Source organism: Musca domestica, unplaced genomic scaffold, assembly GCF_030504385.1.
Source record: "Musca domestica strain aabys unplaced genomic scaffold, Musca_domestica.polishedcontigs.V.1.1 314, whole genome shotgun sequence".
Taxonomy (NCBI): Eukaryota; Metazoa; Arthropoda; class Insecta; order Diptera; family Muscidae; genus Musca; species Musca domestica.
Genome location: NW_026712310.1, coordinates 33023 through 51286, shown reverse-complemented (window position 1 = coordinate 51286; position 18264 = coordinate 33023).

Here is an 18264-nt window from a genome sequence, read left to right as displayed (position 1 = left end):
CTACTTGAAAAATGTCAACGTTCTTAAACAATTTCTTCCCGGCAGGTAAGTCCCAAAAGCAGATGTTTAATATATATTTTTATAGGTGTATGTGTGTGATTGTTTACATACATACGAGTATGTGTGTGACGTGATGATCATCATAGAAAACTAAAATCGCAAACATAAGGAATTCAGCAACAATTCTATTGAAACAAATTGAAATTGTTTTGATACCCTTCACGACACAGAGTAATGGAGGGTATATTAAGAATATCATTCCAAAAACCCTTCCGCAAAAGACCTCATAAGATATATGTACGTATATAATGGTGATCACCAAAATTTTAAGCCAATTTAACGATGCCCCCACGTCTGTTGAAATCAAAATAGAGGCCAATTGAAATCAAAATAGAGGCTATGATATTCAAGATGAAGGAAGAATGCATTTGGCATGGGTGTTTAGATACTCCTAAGATTTTTATACCCTCCACCATCCAATGGAGGGCGTATTAACTTATTAACATTTCTTAACATTCCTTTTGTAACTCATCGGAATACTCATGTCGGAACCAACAAAGTATATATATATTTGATCAGCGTAAAATTCAAAGTCGATTTAGCTATGTCCATCTGTCTGTCTGTTGTAATCACGTTATATTTCGAATGATTTGAGATAGAAGGCTAAAATTTTGCACACATGTTTATTATGCCAGTAGCCAGGTTAAGTTCGTAAATCGGCCATGTCGGTCCCGGTTTTCGTATAGCTCCCATATAACGGTACCTCTCAATATTCGGTATTTCGATGATTGTAGCGACATTTTTACCGGAATTGTTTCAAATTTCATATTTGACGATCTTAATGGGTACTACAACCTATGTTATTAATTATGCAGGTCCACGTCTTTGTATAGCCCCTATATAACAGTACCACCCAATATTCGGTATTTTTATGATTTTAGAGATATTATAGACCGGAATTGTTTCAAAATTCGTATTTGTAGTAGGTTAATCTATGGCAGAAAATGGTTCATACAGGTCCAGGTCTTCGTATGGGCCCCATGTAACTTTACCTCCTAACATTCGGTATTTTGACGAATTTAAGAACATTATCAATCGGAATTGTTTCAAATTTCATATTTGTAGTTCGTTATTTTTGTAGTTTTGTTTACATCTGTAGTTCAATCTACGACAGAAAATTGCCTAAGCTGGTTGGTATTTTTATGGTATTAGAGACTTTATAAACTGGAATCAAATTTCGTTTTCAAGGTTCGTAATGGGTACTACAGCCTATGACAAAAAATCGCCTATGCAGATCTACGTCTTCGTATAGCCCCTATATAACAGAACCACCCAATATTCGGCATTTTTATGATTTTGGCGGCATAATTCAACGGATCTGTTGAAAATCTCGTATTGGAAGTTCATAATGGTATTTTCATGACTTGAGCAGCATAATTGACCGGAACTGTTTAAAATCTCGCATTGGAAGTTCCTAATGGTTACTTCAGCCTATGACTGAATATTGTCTATGCATGTCCTCTTCTTTGTATCCTCCCCAAATAACGGTTTTCATTTAGCCGGTAATTTTCTAGGATTTTTTTTAAAATTTTTGAAGTACTTTTCAAATGGTGGAGCTTATACCCTCGGCCCGACTGAACTTGTTGTTATTGAAAATGGCCACATCGGCTAGATATAGCGCACCTCCACCCTATGCTTGTTTGGAATTAAGGGGTTATGCTCGGATTGGCTTTCAATTTTTATATATCTATTTTTAAGCAGATTATGGGATTCGGATAATAAAATCGGTTCCAGCGATCCAATATATCATTATGGGTATCATATGAAAGCTTATGAAAAAACAAATTCAACAAAAGGACATTGGTGGGTTGCCTCTTATCGGTTCTTCCGTAGAAATACAGGAAGATCCATATTTTTGTAGCCCAACTTTTGAGATTCCCAAATCAGATCAGGGATATTTGTTTTTTAATTTCGTATGCGCCTCCAAAAGCCCGACATCTCACCAATAAATGCTTCAATGTTGCCTTCCAGCGCGTCAATTGAAGCAGGCTAGTCTGTATTGACATCGGCTTTAACATAGCCTCACAAAAAATAGTCTAATGGCGTTAAATCGCACGATCTACGCGGTCGCCCCAGCAAACGTTGGTAGCTTTTGCAATGCTTCTGATAGATCTTCACTTCAAACTCAACAATTTTGTTCATTCTCAAGATGTATGACAGTGAAACAAAACACGAAACCTGCATGAGTTTAACAACCGGTGCTATCAAAAAGATAATAGCTAAAAAACATCTTGAGATATTTTTAACCTGATTATGGGCATATTTTTCATGGTGGAAAGACCCGGTTTTGGGCTCTACCAAAACGTGGACCTACATGGCCCATTTACAATACCAAAAGTCCTGCAGACATAACATACATTCAAGTAAATTTTCTCAATCTACTTCATTTCGTTCGGAAGCTAGAGTGATTTCCACAGACGGATGGACATCGCTAAATCGACATAGAATTTTATGCTGATCAAGAAAATATTCACTTTGTGGGGTCTAAAATGTATATTTACGAAGATTTTTAGGGCATTTCTTTAACAGACCTTAAAAATCTTTGAAGTTCGTATACCGACTACTTTTGTTAAGGTCTCCAAGGAAGACATTCAAAGTTTTCTGTAGAAACATGGATGACCTACAAAGTTTTTAAAACCTTCACCACAAGGTGGTCTGGGTATTATGTCTTTGTGCATTTGTTTGTAACATGGAGAAGGAAGCGATATCCCATACCCATAGTTGCTTTTGAGGATCTCCATAGAATCACTTTCTGAGTTGATTTATGCATGTCAGTCCGTCCGTCCGTCTGTCCATGTATTCTTGTGAACAAAATGGAGGTCGCATTTATTATCCGATTAAGATGAAATTTTGCACAAATCATTTGTTTGGTCCAAGGACGAACCCTATTGAGCTTGGAGATAATCCGTAAACATTTAGATATAGCTCCCATATATATGTTCGTCCGATTTGCCTTTTATTGTGCACCAAACGTGTAATATCAGACCGAATAGTATGGAATTTTGCACATACAAACAAATTAGTCCTGAAAATAAGTATGCCAAATTTGATCGAAATCGGTTCAAATATAGCTATAGCTCCCATATATATTGTTCATCCGATTTGTTATTTTTGTCCTGCGCAGCCGTAATATGCTCTGTGTAACAAAAATATTCAGGGAAATATATCAAATGCAGCTCAGAAATACATATGCTAAATTTTATTGAGATCGGCTCAGATTTGGATATAGCTCCCATATATAACTTCGTCCGATTTACCTTTTATTGTGCACCAAATGCTTAACATTTGCCCAAATAGGATGGAATTTGGCACATACGAGTCTAGAAGCTAGTATGCCAACTTTGAAGATCGGTTCAGATATAGCTATAGCTCTCACATATATTGTTCATCCGACTTGTTGTATTTGTTACCCACAGCCGTAGTATGCACCCCGTAACAACGATATTCAGGGAAATATATAAAATACAGCTCAGAAATACCTATGCCAAATTTCATTGAGATCGGATATTTGGATATAGCTTCCATATATATCTTTATATGATTTCAAATTAATTTTGCACCGAATGGGCAATACAAGACCGAATTTAAAAGATACAAATGCTTCGGCACATTTAGTCCCTTGAACTTTAAATTATAATTATAATCATGGCGTGTATAATTGAATTCTCCCATAAAAACTTTTAATTGTTATGTGGAACTCTACTAAATAAGCAAAGTGGTGTAGGGTATCATAAAGTCGGCCCCGCCCGACTTTAGGACTTTCTTTACTGGTTTAAAACATAGAGTATTTTTAAGGCCGTCCATAAAAACAGAGGTTGCCATAGGAAATCGAATACGTCGAAGTTGGCCCATTAAAACATTCAATTTTTCTACAAATTAACGATTTTTATTTTCTATGTACTCTATTATCAAACCTCCTCTGGTGCTAACTGATTTCCTGTATATTACTTTGGCTTATTTTGTTCGTTTAGCTATGCCATTGCACGAACTTGAATAGAAATGCCACATTAACCTTTATTTAGCCTCTATTTTCTTTTCAAAGGAAAAGAGTGTCTGCAAAGAAAAGATAGAATGGGAGCATAAAATGTCGCCCTTCTTTGGCAGCTTTCAACGTTCCTCAGTTATTTTGTTGTATATACACAAACCGGCATACATCAATTATATCTTGTTCTAAATCAGTTCCAATGTAATATTTATGAATATATATATATAACTACATATTTATATAAAATGTATAAATATTGTCTATGTATCCCAGTTTCATTTTCCGTGTTGCTGTCATTTTGCAGATGTCAGCAACAGGTCGTGCAAACAAACACACACACCCGCTCTCCACCTTTCTTTGAGAAATTTTTAAGAAATGGGAATTATGCAGACATAAATTACCTACTTAGAAGGTTAATTGGCACAAAATAAGTGATTTAAAACAATTTCATGGAAATGGAATTATTTTTTGTTTCTGCTTTCTTGAGGAAGAGAGTGAGGTGTTCATACATGTATGAAGTAAATATTGTATAAGTTGTTTGATTCTATTTATGTGTGCGAGTTACCTGAAGTGTAATCAATCTGAACATGTTTAGAATTAAATATTTATGGAAGAATAAGAATTTTAAAAGTAGTCCATATATATGAAAGATTTGTAGAATGTCTACGTTCTCTGGAAAAACTGTTTAGGTATATTTTCCCATGTCCGTCAAAATAAATTTAAATTTAATTAGCAAAGACACAAACCAAGGCAATTTCTTCTCCGGTTCACAAAGGGTTAATAAAGAGAGAGAGAGAGAGAGAGAGAGAAAGAGATAGAGAGAGGGAGTAGTAAACCAGAGAAAATTAAAGGTAAACTAAATTATATTACAGAACAGAAACTAAAAATGAAGCGGTGTAGAGGCTGGGCACAAATGAAAGGTCTCGAGGAGTACTTTCCGAAGCTGTGGACCTTATAGTAAAAAAGAATTTCAGACTTAGGTTTTTTGCATTTTCTGAAGAATTATCGCTCAATTTTAGGGAAATTGCAGATAAAAACGTCCACATAACTGAAACTAAAAATGAAGCGGTGTCGAGCTGGGCATAAATGAAAGGTCTCGAGGAGTACTTTCCGAATCTGTGGACCTTATAGTCAAAAAGAATTTCAGACTCAGGATTTTATTGCAGCGGTGGACGCTTTTATCTGCAATTTCCCTAAAATTGAGCGATAATTCTACAGAAAATGCAAAAAATTCCTAAGTCTGAAATTCTTTTTGACTATAAGGTCCACAGCTTCGGAAAGTAATCCTCGAGACCTTTCATTTGTGCCCAGCCTCGACACCGCTTCATTTTTAGTTCCTGTTCTGTGGACCCTTTTATCTGCAATTTCCCTAAAATTGAGCGATAATTCTTCAGAAAATGCAAAAAATTCCTAAGTCTGAAATTCTTTTTGACTATAAGGTAAACAGATTCGGAAAGTACTCCTCGAGACCTTTCATTTGTGCCCAGCCTCGACACCGCTTCGTTTTTAGTTTCTGTTCTGTGGACGTTTTTATCTGCAATTTCCCTAAAATTGAGCGATAATTCTTCAGAAAATGCAAAAAATTCCTAAGTCTGAAATTCTTTTTGACTATAAGGTCCACAGATTCGGAAAGTACTCCTCGAGAACTTTCATTTGTGCCCAGCCACGACACCGCTTCATTTTTAAATATTTTATTGTCGGTTTAAATGTAGAGTTAAGGGTTTCAAAGTTTTTCAACGTAAATTTTAATTAAGTTTTTATTTAGCGATTTCATTTTAAATTTGATATTTGTAGGGAAAATTATGAAATTTGATGAAAACTAATATAATTTAGTTTACCTTTAATTTTCTCTGGTTTACTACTCAATCTCTCTATCTCTCCCTCTCTCTCTTTCTCTCTCTCTTTCTCTCTCTCTCTCTCTCTCTCTTTATTAACCCTTTGTGAACCGGAGAAAAAAATCACCTTGGTTTGTGTCTTTGCTAATTAAATTTAAATTTATCTTGACGGACATTCTAAAATGTATATTTCGAGGTGTCACACATGGAATGACAAACTTAATATACCCTCCATACTACGGTGGAGGGTATAAAAAGGCCTAATACGAACAGAACGAATTTAACATTTAATGGTGGAATTTTGCTGAGGAAGTTGTGGTCACTTGCTAGCATCGTGCAAGAAGTTTAGTTATATGTAAGACCCAAATGGTAAACTTTTTAAGGACTTCTATATTCTACCTATTCATATAGGCAATCTTAAGGTAAATAAGGTTCTGTTTCGTCAGTAGCCCCATTTTTTTGCATTACCTCAGCTTCGCATTTTCATTTGATTCTACCCTCTTCCTATACATTTTGATACTTCCACTCCTGTTAATTCTTTGATTTACAGCACCAACTTTCGCCTTGTAACATAGTTAGGGGAAAACAGGTTTCTGGCTATTGGAACTACAAGAAGTTGCAAGTTGCAGGCAATCAAAACAAGCAACAGCTGAAATTTGTTGTTGAAAAAACAAACGTAAATTCAACAATGTTTTTATGGATAGGTCACACCAAAACAAACCAGAGAAATACAAAATAATGCGGCGAAAAAAACTAGAAGCGAAGTGGTAAACAGGTATGTCAGAATACCAATCGATCAAACATAAGAACGAAGGAACACTCCAGAATACATATATTAACGATCTTTTTTCTATCTCTCCATTGGGGAGAATTTGGGAACAGGTCATGCATGGTGTATGTAAGAGGGGAGGGAGTTCGTAGCGAACAAGTTCTATTTCCGGTTTTCTTGTTTTTTGTTTATCTTTTTCTCCAGTGTTCAGGCTGGATGGCAGGCAGGCAGGCAGGCATTCATCCGTAAATGTAAACAAAAAACCTGATCTGAATTCAAACTGGATTTGTAGTAAGAACTCAAAAGGAGATCGATTTACACAATGTTTTGGGGGCAAATGGCGGTGGTCGGTAGCGTACAACACGTTAAGCTTTGGTGAAAGAATTGACCAATGAAAAGGTGGTAAACAAAAACATAGTAACTAGCTGCGGGGCTGGTTTTGAATTTCCAGATATGTTTTGGAGCAGCGAGACTTATTTGGAAAGCTGTGAGCGGTGTTTGTGCAACAAGAGACATTCCTTGAAGTTTAATGTTAAACGTGATAAGAAAGACAATGAGAAGGAGTTGTTGTTCAACATAAAATAGTAATAAATAAAAATATTCTATTGTTTATTTAAAAATCACTGAACAAATAAATGAATATTTCTATGGATAATCTGATATTCTATGAAGAGCCCATCAAACTTTTTATATTCTCAGCCATATGCCTACGAAGGGTATATATCATTTGATACGGCCAAAACGTGCCTCATCGAAATAACGTTTTTAGAAACTAGATCTCTTTGGACCAAATCGGTTTCAGGACATTTAGAGTCGATCTAGCGATGTCCGTCCGTCTGTCTTCTGGCTGGTGCGTGCGATAGCTCTCGAAAGGAGTATCCGATTTGGTACAAACTTAGTACATCATAATATTATTGTCAAAGTTAGATCGAGTTTGAAGATGGGCAATATCGGTCCACTCCTTTTGGTAGCTCCCCCTACAAAATGTCAACATTTTCAAAGAAAATAATTTACTGCACAGAAAGAGAAAGCATAATCTAATTTTCCACTCGTCCGAAAAATGGCTCGTGAGCTGAATATAGCGCAATATTCCATTCGGCAAATATTGAAAAAATGAGCTCGGGGTAAAGCCATTGATATTCCAAAAAGTTCAAGAACTTACACCGCAACAGAAAGAAAATAAACTCAAAAGATCTAAAGATTTGCTGCGCTTGGCCGAAAGTGGTGAATTGCCGAATTTGGTTTTCTCGGATGAGAAAATATTCGATGTCCAGCAGTTTGTAAACAAACGAAATGATCGTGTTTACCTGTCAAAGAGGTCACCTGAAAATGTGCACCGTCAGTTGGCCACCAGAACTCAAGCGCCGGCCATGGTGATGGTGTGGGCCGCTCTACGCTCGTATTATTCGACCGTGGCATCAGAATAAATGTCGAATATTATCGCAAAAATATTGTGGAGGCTGTATTAAAACCTTGGGCACGCAATCATTTTGGCCCCAGACCTTGGATATTCCACCCAAGAATGGTTACAAAATGAGGTCCCTCGCTTCATTTCCAGCGCACAATGGCAACCAAAATCTACTGAAACCAATCCGTTGGACTATTGTGTGTGGGGTATTTTGGAAAGCAAGGTTGGCACTAAAAAATACCAAAGTATCGATGACCTCAAGCAAGCGCTTCGCCGGTAATGGGCCAAAATACCGCAGAACAACATTCGGGCAGCGAAATGTAAAATTTATGGCGTTTGACTTTGTTGCAGTTTTTTTTATCTCTCTCTGTAAAATTAGGGCTACTCAAGGAGGAACTGAAACAATGAAGAACTTAACGAAAAGGGTAAGAATATATCATGCTGATAAATCGGACACCATAACGAACTCCATAGAATATTCGTAGAAGATCTATTAAAACGTAAGAGCAGTAAAGAATCTTATGTATATGGAACTCCTTCAATGAGTCTCATTGAAATATGAAGGAAAGAGCTTAAATAGATGTTCTGCAGAAAGGAAAACTTCAGGATGTTTCAAAAAACAGAAGACCTCTAACAGGCCTTCCATATATAGGATACCTTTACTAAGTCTACCTTTAAAAAATATTCCATGGATAGGAGACTTTATTTAGACACTCAAGGATATGTTTTCCACTAATCTTCAACCGGCCTTCAAGTGATATAAGTCCTTCAATAGCTCCTCCGATTATAGAATACCTTCATTATGTCTTCTACAGATATACCTCTAATGGATACGTTGAAGATATACAACATTCGACAGATATTTCTTATAGATATAACGTATTTAACAAGTCTTCTCTATGTAGATCAGATATCTTATTAGAAAATCCACAGATATGTTTTGAAAATATTTACTAATCTATAAAAATATCTACTGACATATCTTCCAAGAAAAGGTATAAAAGTCCATGAAAAGATCAATAGATCTTCCTTAAAAAAATCAATTAATTAATATGCAGATCATCTACAAGGAAATTCGACAATTTTCTTATCTTGAAAAAAAATGTTTTTTTTTTTAAGAAACTTGTCGATTTCTCTAAATATTTCCTAAAAATTGAACCGATTTAGAAAAGCTTTCCGCTTTCCACTAAACCACGTCCATACAACTGATTCTTCGAAATCCGAAGGAACTCGAAATCAGAATCGAACATTTCAGCAGAAACTCGGCGGAGCGGATCTGTTTTGGTTTTGAACACTATAATGAACAAATTCCAAAAAATATAAATTCGAATATTTCAAAAAAATGTGCAAAAAATGATATTCTCTCGCACATTATTCTTGATAAAATATCAAACAAATAAAAGTTTCCCTTCGTTGAATCCTTTCAATTGAATTACCAAAACAGCCTTTTCTCTGCGAAGGAATTCAATCATGCATACAATTATTTGAAATTTATCGAAGTCGAATCTATATTTACATTTACAAATAACAAAATATTTATGCCTTTCATACATACCTGGCAAAAAGAGAACTAACGAACCTAAACTCCCCCTTTTGCAAAGACTTCTTTTTTGCGGAATTTTGCATACAAAAGAAAAATTGGTGCATATCAAATTGGGAAAAATAGAAAAAAGAACTACAACAGCAGAGTTAGCCATCCGTGTACCACCTTTTCTCCCATTCTCTCTCCTTTCGTTCTTTTTACATCACTTAGTTTTGCATTTATTTGCAAAAGGAAATCTAAACAACAAAATTTATTCCAACAACAGAGGAAGCAACCGAAAAAAAAAGAACCAAATTCAAAATAGCATTTATTTGGATGAATTCAATTGAATTGGGAATTGCTTCAGGAAACACGCAGAGATGAGAGAGAGAAAGAGAGAGAAAGGCAAACCAATTTACTGAGTCAAATTCAAAGGAACATTTTGTCAAGAGCTATTTTTAATACATTTGTTATGGAAATCTGCTGGGCATTCAAAAAGACATTTTTTAACACTGAAATATGAAATAGTTTATGTTTGAATAAATATTAGGAAATCAGCGTTTTGAAATCGTGATTGAATTCACATTTAGTTTTAGAGACCTGAAAGCTGACACAAACGCTAATATTATAGTTAGGAACTTGGGTACCGATTGTATGGGTTTCTAATGTAATGGCTTTGGATAACACAGGGCAACACAAAAAGTAATTACGTAGAAAATCCAGCTGATTATGAAAGTAGAGCTAAAAAAGAAGACACCTCTATCGGCGTTTTTAAAGTTTACACCGTAAATTAACCAAAATATGGGGAATAGTTCCCTCCTTTCTCACTTTTGGAAATTTTCGGAATTAGATTCCTCGGAGTCCTGCATGCATTTTAGCTATATAGTGTATTCGGCAATATTGCAGATGACAATGCAGGGAATATTTCAGTAAAAATTTACAACCCTCAAGCAAGTCAACAAAGGGGTCTTTTTGATCCTTTTTTAAATATGTTTAAAAACTTCCTTTAAACGGGATCGTAGCAACTTAAAATATTCCACAAAATTATTTGTCATAAAATTCTAATGTAAGTCCTAGAAGACGTCAAGGCTCTAAATCATCCCTAAACGCCAAGCATCCATATATACATAAATGAGACATTTTAGGGTTAAAGCCGTACATTTTGAGAGTTTGTGTAAACATCTCCAAGAAGACAAAATTTCAGAACGATGACGTCAAAGACTCTTCATCAATTTTTTATACTACACAGGGTAAGATGAAAAAAACTGCAACCAACTTCAGACTGCTTTCATTTCAATTCCGACAGCTCATTATATTGTTTACAAGCTTACAAAAGCATTTTGGTGAGAATTTTCCGGAAAAAAAGTTATTCGTGATTTATATTTGGCTGGAAAACCACAAGTTGCTATCGTTAGAGCACTTCAGCATTTAAATGGAAATAAATCTTTAGTGTCTCTTACCATCGCTCTTTACCGTGATACTGGTAGCGTAGCCCGACGTCAAGGAAGTGGACGGAAGAAAACAGCAACATCAACAGAAATGATGCGAAAAGTAAAGAAGCGACTTGATCGAAACCCGCGTCGCAATGGCCGAAAAATGGCTCGTGAGCTGAACCATATCGCAATATTCCATTCGGCAAATATTGAAAAATGAGCTCGGGGTAAAGCCATTGAAATTCCAAAAAGTGCAAGAACTTACACCGCAACAGAAAGAAAATAGACTCAAAAGAGCTGCTTCGCTTGGCCGAAAGTGGTGAACTGACGAATTTGTTTTTGTCAGTCTCCGATGAGAAAACATTCGTTATCCAGCAGTTTGTAAACAAAAAAAAATTATCGAGCTTACTTACCAAAGAGGTCAGCTGAAAATGTGCACCTTTGGTTGGCCACCAAAACTCAAACGGCGGCCACAGTGATGGTGTGGACCGCCTAATAGCCGATGGTCGCTCTCCGCTCGTATCAATCGACCGTGGCATCAGAATAAATGCCGAATATTATCGCGAAAATATTCTGGAGGGTGTATTGAAGCCTTGGGCCCGCAAACATTTTGGCCGCAGACCTTGGACATTCCAACAAGACTCAGCCCGCGCCGCCCAAGAATGGTTACAAAATGAGGTTCCTCGCTTCATTTCCAGCGCACAATGACCACCAAAATCTCAGGACACCAATCCTTTGGACTATTGTGTCTGGAGTATTTTGGAAAGCAATGTTGGTACTAAAATATACCAAAGTGTCGATCACGTCAAGCAAGCGCTTCGCCGGGAATGGACCAAAATACCGCAGAGCAAAATTCGGGCAGCTTCTGACGGTTTAATTGGCAGCTTCCGACGGTTTTATTTACCGCAGAGCAACATTCGGCAGATTCTGGTTTATTGGCAAACAAATCTAAACATATTCATCAATTTGATGCTATTTCCGACATTTTTTTCTTTCATTGAATAAAATAAAAAAAAATGTAAAAATAATGTCGTTCGACTTTGTTGCAGTTTTCTATCTCACCCTGTATTTCGCGTTTTTTTGAGCGTCTTGTTTTTAAAAATTTAGAGATGTACCAAGGCTGAATGGAATCAATCGGATGATAATTTCGTTTTATGAGCTTCATGGTTACTCATAATGTTGACCCTTTTGGGGGAGGTTCCAGAAGCAGTGGACCGATACATCCCATCTTCACACCAGATCTTGTGTTAGTAGAAATAATGGGATGTGTGAGATATGAAGAGAACCGGATGCTTCTTTCGGATTTTGAAATAGTTTTGCTTATTCAAAACATTGACCCTTTGTGGGGGAATACCAGAAGAAATGAACCGATCTCTACCATCTTTATAACAGATCTTGTTCTCATAGAAATATTGAGATGTGCCAAGTCTGTATGAAATGTGATAGTAATTTCGCGTTTTATGAGCTTCATGGATATTCAAAATGTTGACATTTCGCATCAGATCTTGGATTGATAAAAATATTGTGCTGTGTGTAATTTGAAGACAATCGGACTCTTACATCACATTTTATAAGAGTTGTAATTAATAATTTATTTTTTTTTTTTTTTTTTGAAAATTTCGAACTTTTGTGGGGGATGTACCAGAAGGAGTGGACCGATATATTTCATTTTAACGCCTGACCTTGGGTTAATAAAAATATTGGGATGTGTGAAATTTGAAGACAATCAGTCTCTTACATCACATTTTACAAGATTTAAAATTATTCAAAATGTTGACCCTTTGTAGGGGAGGTACTTGATGGAATGGACCGATATTGTCCATTTTCGCACTTGACCTAGGATTTGCAAAGTTGGAGCAAAATCAGATCATACTTTTTCTTTCTTTCCAGTATCGCCCATCTCCGAACTCGATCTAAGTTTGACAATAATACTACGATATGCCAAGTTTGGATCAAATCGGATACTCCCAATACCAAATAAGGATATTTATCTGGTAATGCTGAAAGTAGTTTGTTTACATTACCTTTTAAAGGGGTTGATCAGCTCATACAGTTTCCTAGTTTTTGCTGGATATTTGTATAATATCCACATAATTGCACCACCAAAACTTTAATAATTTGAAGCCTTGTTCAAGCTACGGTTTTTCAGAATACTTCTAAAAATGTCTGGAATAGTGTTAAAAATATGTTTTTATTATTTTATAATCTGAAATTCGTGAAAGATTTAATTGGACCTTTAATATATATTTTTTTCCATTTGACTTTACATCTTTCTAATATACTTTCACATACGGACTTTCTCTTACCATCTCAAGTGTAAAACTAAAAAATTCATTTGCTGGGATTTCATTCAGTACCACCCACTAACAAATGACGTCGACGACGACAAACAACAATAACCTAACCCAATTTCTTACCAGTTGAATGTTAAGCTATTCTCTGAACTTTGTCGTAGTTTTGGCTTCTAACGTCCTACCTACTCACCCACCATTTTTCCGAATGGTTATTCTATATATTTTTATAACCTTTTGGTCAACTTATACCACCCCCATTTCCAAGTATTTATGGGTTAAAATATTTCTACATATATTTTTTACGTAACATACACACATACATATGTACATATGTATGTACCCAACACACAGTATATGACGTCCGTGTGTCTGCCTGCAATTGCGCTGACAAAGTGCGTTAATTCTGTTTACAATTCCCCCAAGTATTTAAATGCTTAACAACCTCTTGCTCCTCGTGTGTGTGCGTTTTTTCTTCTTCTTTTTTTAATTCTTTGGGGAAAAGGAGAATTTTCCCCGTCGTTTTTTCTACTGGGGTGGGGAAAAAAATGTAAGTGTGTTTCTGTGGACTTTGAGTCTTGGAAAAAATGAAAATGTAAAGGTTAATTTTGTTATGGGCCACCGAGTGTAAGTTTCTGAGTGTGTGTGTGAGTTTGTGTATCTTCGTGTGTTTTCGGTTGGAAAAGCTTTATTTAATTGGCCGTTTAATTGCAAAAGTGGTTTCAACGAAAAAAAGAAATGTATTGAAGCATAATGTTTAATTTATATTCCTTAACGCTTGATACCAGACACTTGGCGTTAAAAAGTTTATTTAAAGGGAGAAGTGGATCCAAATTAAGATTTGGGAGTAAAGTATTTTTTATGGAAATTATTTAAAATCCTCTTAAAGATTTTCTGCCTACGGAAGGGACAAAGAATCCAGGAGGTCTGCAGAAGGCCCTATATCGTTCAAAGTCCTTAGAAGATGTATGTTTGGAAGAACTATAGAAGGTTTAAATCTGTACAAGACATATAAAGAGAAGAAATTTGGAGGCGTTTATTTCGGATTTTATTAAAGTTTTGGTTATTGAAAACGTTGACCCTTTGTGGGTGAGGTACCAGATGCAATGGTCCGATCTCTACCGGCTTTTAGAACAGATCCTGTGTTGATAGAAATATTCAGATGTGCTAAGTCTAAATGGAATCGCATGTTTATTTCGCGTTTTATGAGTTTCATGGATATTCAAAAATGTCGACCTTTTGTGGGGGATATACCAGAAGGAGTGGACCGATATATTCCATCTTAGCACCAGACCTTGTTTTAATAAAATTATTGGTATGTGTGAAATTTGAAGACAATCGGACTGTTGCATCACATTTTATAAGAGTTGTAATTATTCAATATTTTGACCCTTTGTGGGGGAGGTACTTCATAGAGTGGATCGATATTGTCCATTTTCGCACCTGACCTAGCACTGATGCAAATATTAGAATTTGCAAAGGTGAAAAAAAATCAGATTATCCTTTCTCTTTCTGTGCAGAAAATATATTTTTTGAAAGTTTCGACCATTTGTGGGGGAGGTACCAGAAGGTGTGAACCGATATTGCTCATCTCCGAACTCGATCTAAATTTGACAAAAATTTTACGATGTATAAAGTTTGGACCAAATCGGATACTCCTTTCGAGAGTTATTGTGCGTACCAGCCAGCCAGACAGACAGGCGGACGGACGGACATGGCTAGATCGACTCCAAATGTCCTAAAACGGATTGGCTCCAAAGACACCTGGGGTCTAAAACCGTTATTTCGACTAGGCACGTTTTGAGTGTATCAAATGAAATGTACCCTCTGTAGCCATATGACTGAGGTTATAAAAAATCAGCTGAAAATTTTTTGAGGGTATATTACGTTTGTCAGTCTGTAATACCTCGAACATTTTAGATCCTACCAGCCATGCATAAAATTATATGTCGATTCCACGATGACCATCTGACCGATGACTCTCTACGTGTTCGTCTGTGGTAATCTAGATTCCGAACGAATTAATGTTGGTTGGTATATAAAATGGGCTATATCGGTCCACGTTTAGGCACAACCCCCATATAACGGTACCTCCTTATATTCGGTATTTTGCTGATTTCAGCGACATTATTCACCAAAATTGTTCCAAATTTCGTATTTGCAGTTCGTAATGGGTATTACAGCCTATGGCAGAAAATTGTCTATGCAGGTCCAGGTCTTCGTATAGCCCCCATGTAACGGTACTTCTCTATATTCAGTAGCTTACTGATTTCAGCAACATTATTCACCAGAGTTGTTTCAAATTTCGTATCGCAATGGTTACTACAGCCTGTGACAGAAAATTGTCTGTGCATGTCTAGGTCTTCGTATATCTCCCATATAAAAGTACCCTATTTATATATTCGGTATTTATATGAAATTAGCGACATTATTAACCGGATTTGTTTCAAATTTCGTATTTGCACTTCATAATGGGTACTACAGCCTGTGACAGACCTCCCTATATTCGTTATTTTTAAGATTTTACCAGAGTTTTTAACGTTTTTTTTGAAAATTTCCCAATTCTTGATCTAGTGGCTCTCTCTTATAGCGTTGGACCTCCCTTTCTAGATCGTGTATGTTCTTCTTGATACACCTGGGTGGGGTGAGTTTTATCCATGTGATGTGATGGTTTGGATGACTCCCCCAATAGAACCCAATCAAGTATTGCAAAGAAAGGGTAGTGTATTGTTATGCTGACGTACGGAAAGGTACCCTGTCGCAGTTATGAGTACAGCATTTGGCAGGTCTGGAAAATTTTCCACTGCGTGTCACTTTGCAGACCACATTAATGCTGCAAAGCTGATCACGGAAAGCTTATCTGCTGCCAGTGCTGCCGGCCAGCGCCTTGAAGACCATGTTCCTACCGTTCATTTTTTCGCAGATAGCTGTGGCTTGCGAGGACGAGTTGAGCATGCTGTCGAATATGACCCCAATAATCTTGGGGTAGTTCTTGGTGGGAATTAAATTTTCCTCGACCTGTAGATGTGTCCTCATCTCCGCAGACCATGTGGTAAAGAGTGTGGTGGTGTACTTAGTGGCGAATATATTTTTATGATCTTCGCGTGGAAAATAAAGAACTCAAATAGATCATGATCTCAGCCAACGTTTTTATTTGGATTCGTTCCGAATATCTGCTGAAATTTCCGTTCCATATTAGAATTCTTCTATTTCTGTACAAAAGTTGTATGGACGCGGTCGCCACAATCGAAAAGTTTTTCTAAGAAATTCCCGGCCTCGCTCTAAATTCGCTTTGTAGGGTTTATTTTTTTTAGAGATTTTTCAGAAAGTGTCCAGAAATGCGCAAAAAAACACTTGAACATTTGCAGAGATTCTTAAAAAAAATTAGAAAATCGGTCCAAATTCTAGAAGAAATTTTGAAAATTCAAAAAAAAAATCAAAAAAAAAAAATCAGAGCCCTTGGAATAAAAATTGTTATCTGGGATAATGACAATAATAATAATAATAATAATAATTACCAGCAACATAAATATTAACAACAACAATCTCGGTAATCAAAATAGTTTACACTAAATTACTCTGATTGTGTGTGTGTATGTCTCTCTGTGTGTGTATATCTCGCTGTGTGTGTGCGGTAGTTAACTTGTTCACCTAAATACCTACTTTTCTAATTATAATGCTAATTAATAACTAAATGAAAAACTTACACACACACATACATACTCCCGCACTCCTACACTTAATCCCCCGCACACATGAACTAAATAAAGAATTATACACCAACACACGGACACACACGTATGCACACAAAGGATTATATTTACAACGACACATGTGTATAGAATATAAAAATATTTTGAAATTATTTTCCCTCTCGACATCCTTAAACACACACACATTCTGCCCAGCATTTTGACATTTTTAATCTCGGCAAAGTAGGCGAAGTGATTTTGTTGTTGTCGTTGTTATTGTTGTTAGATTAAAATACAAAAAAAAAATGTGGGTGATACAGTCACCTGGATATGCCAAGTAACTTACATCATTATTTTAATGGGGGTGGGGTGGGGAGCATGTCAGCGGAATGAGTTTAATTTCTATAATGTGTTTATTGTGCAACAAGTTTTACAACGAAGTATATATTTTTTATTAATTAAGGGAGGGACTATACCAAAAAACATGAACTAAGAATTCTATTTATGGAAATTCGATAGGGTAGGATAACTAATGTGATCGTTGAAATCATCATACAGTGTAGTAGAAATCTTATTTTCAAATTTAAGGTTTCCAACTCGAATGATTTTTCCAAAAATTAAAATGGACCAAATTTAGTACTGTTTACATAAGTACGATTTTCCGAAACTACCTACATACCTCAGTTTTACAATGCAATAGTAATCTTATTTCTAAATTTCTGAATTCCAGCTCGAAATGCTTACAAATTTATACCCTACACCACATAGTGGTAAGGGTATTATGTCTTTGTGCATTTGACCCATAGTTACTTTTGAGGATTTTCAGAGAATCACTTCCTGAGTCGATTTATGCATGTCAGTCCGTCTGTCCGTCCGTTCATGTATTGTTGTGAACAAAATGCAGGTCGCATTTATTATCCGATTGAGATGAAATTTTCCAAACAATTTTTGTTTGGCTCAAGGACGAACCCTATTGAAATTGGTGATAATCGTATCGGATAACTCCCATATATATGTTTCATCCGATTTGAGGTTTTAAGTCCCTCACATGCGTAATATACACTCCACAGATATGTAATATGCACTCTATCAGATACTTCTCGCAAATACCTCTGTCAAATTTTATCGAGATCGGTTAAGATTAGGATAAAGTTTCCATAAATATCTTTATCCGATATCAGGTTTATTGTGCACCAAATGGCTAATGTCAGTTCAAACGTCCTGAATTCTGTTACATTCAACCGAATCCAGTCTAGAAGCAAGTACATC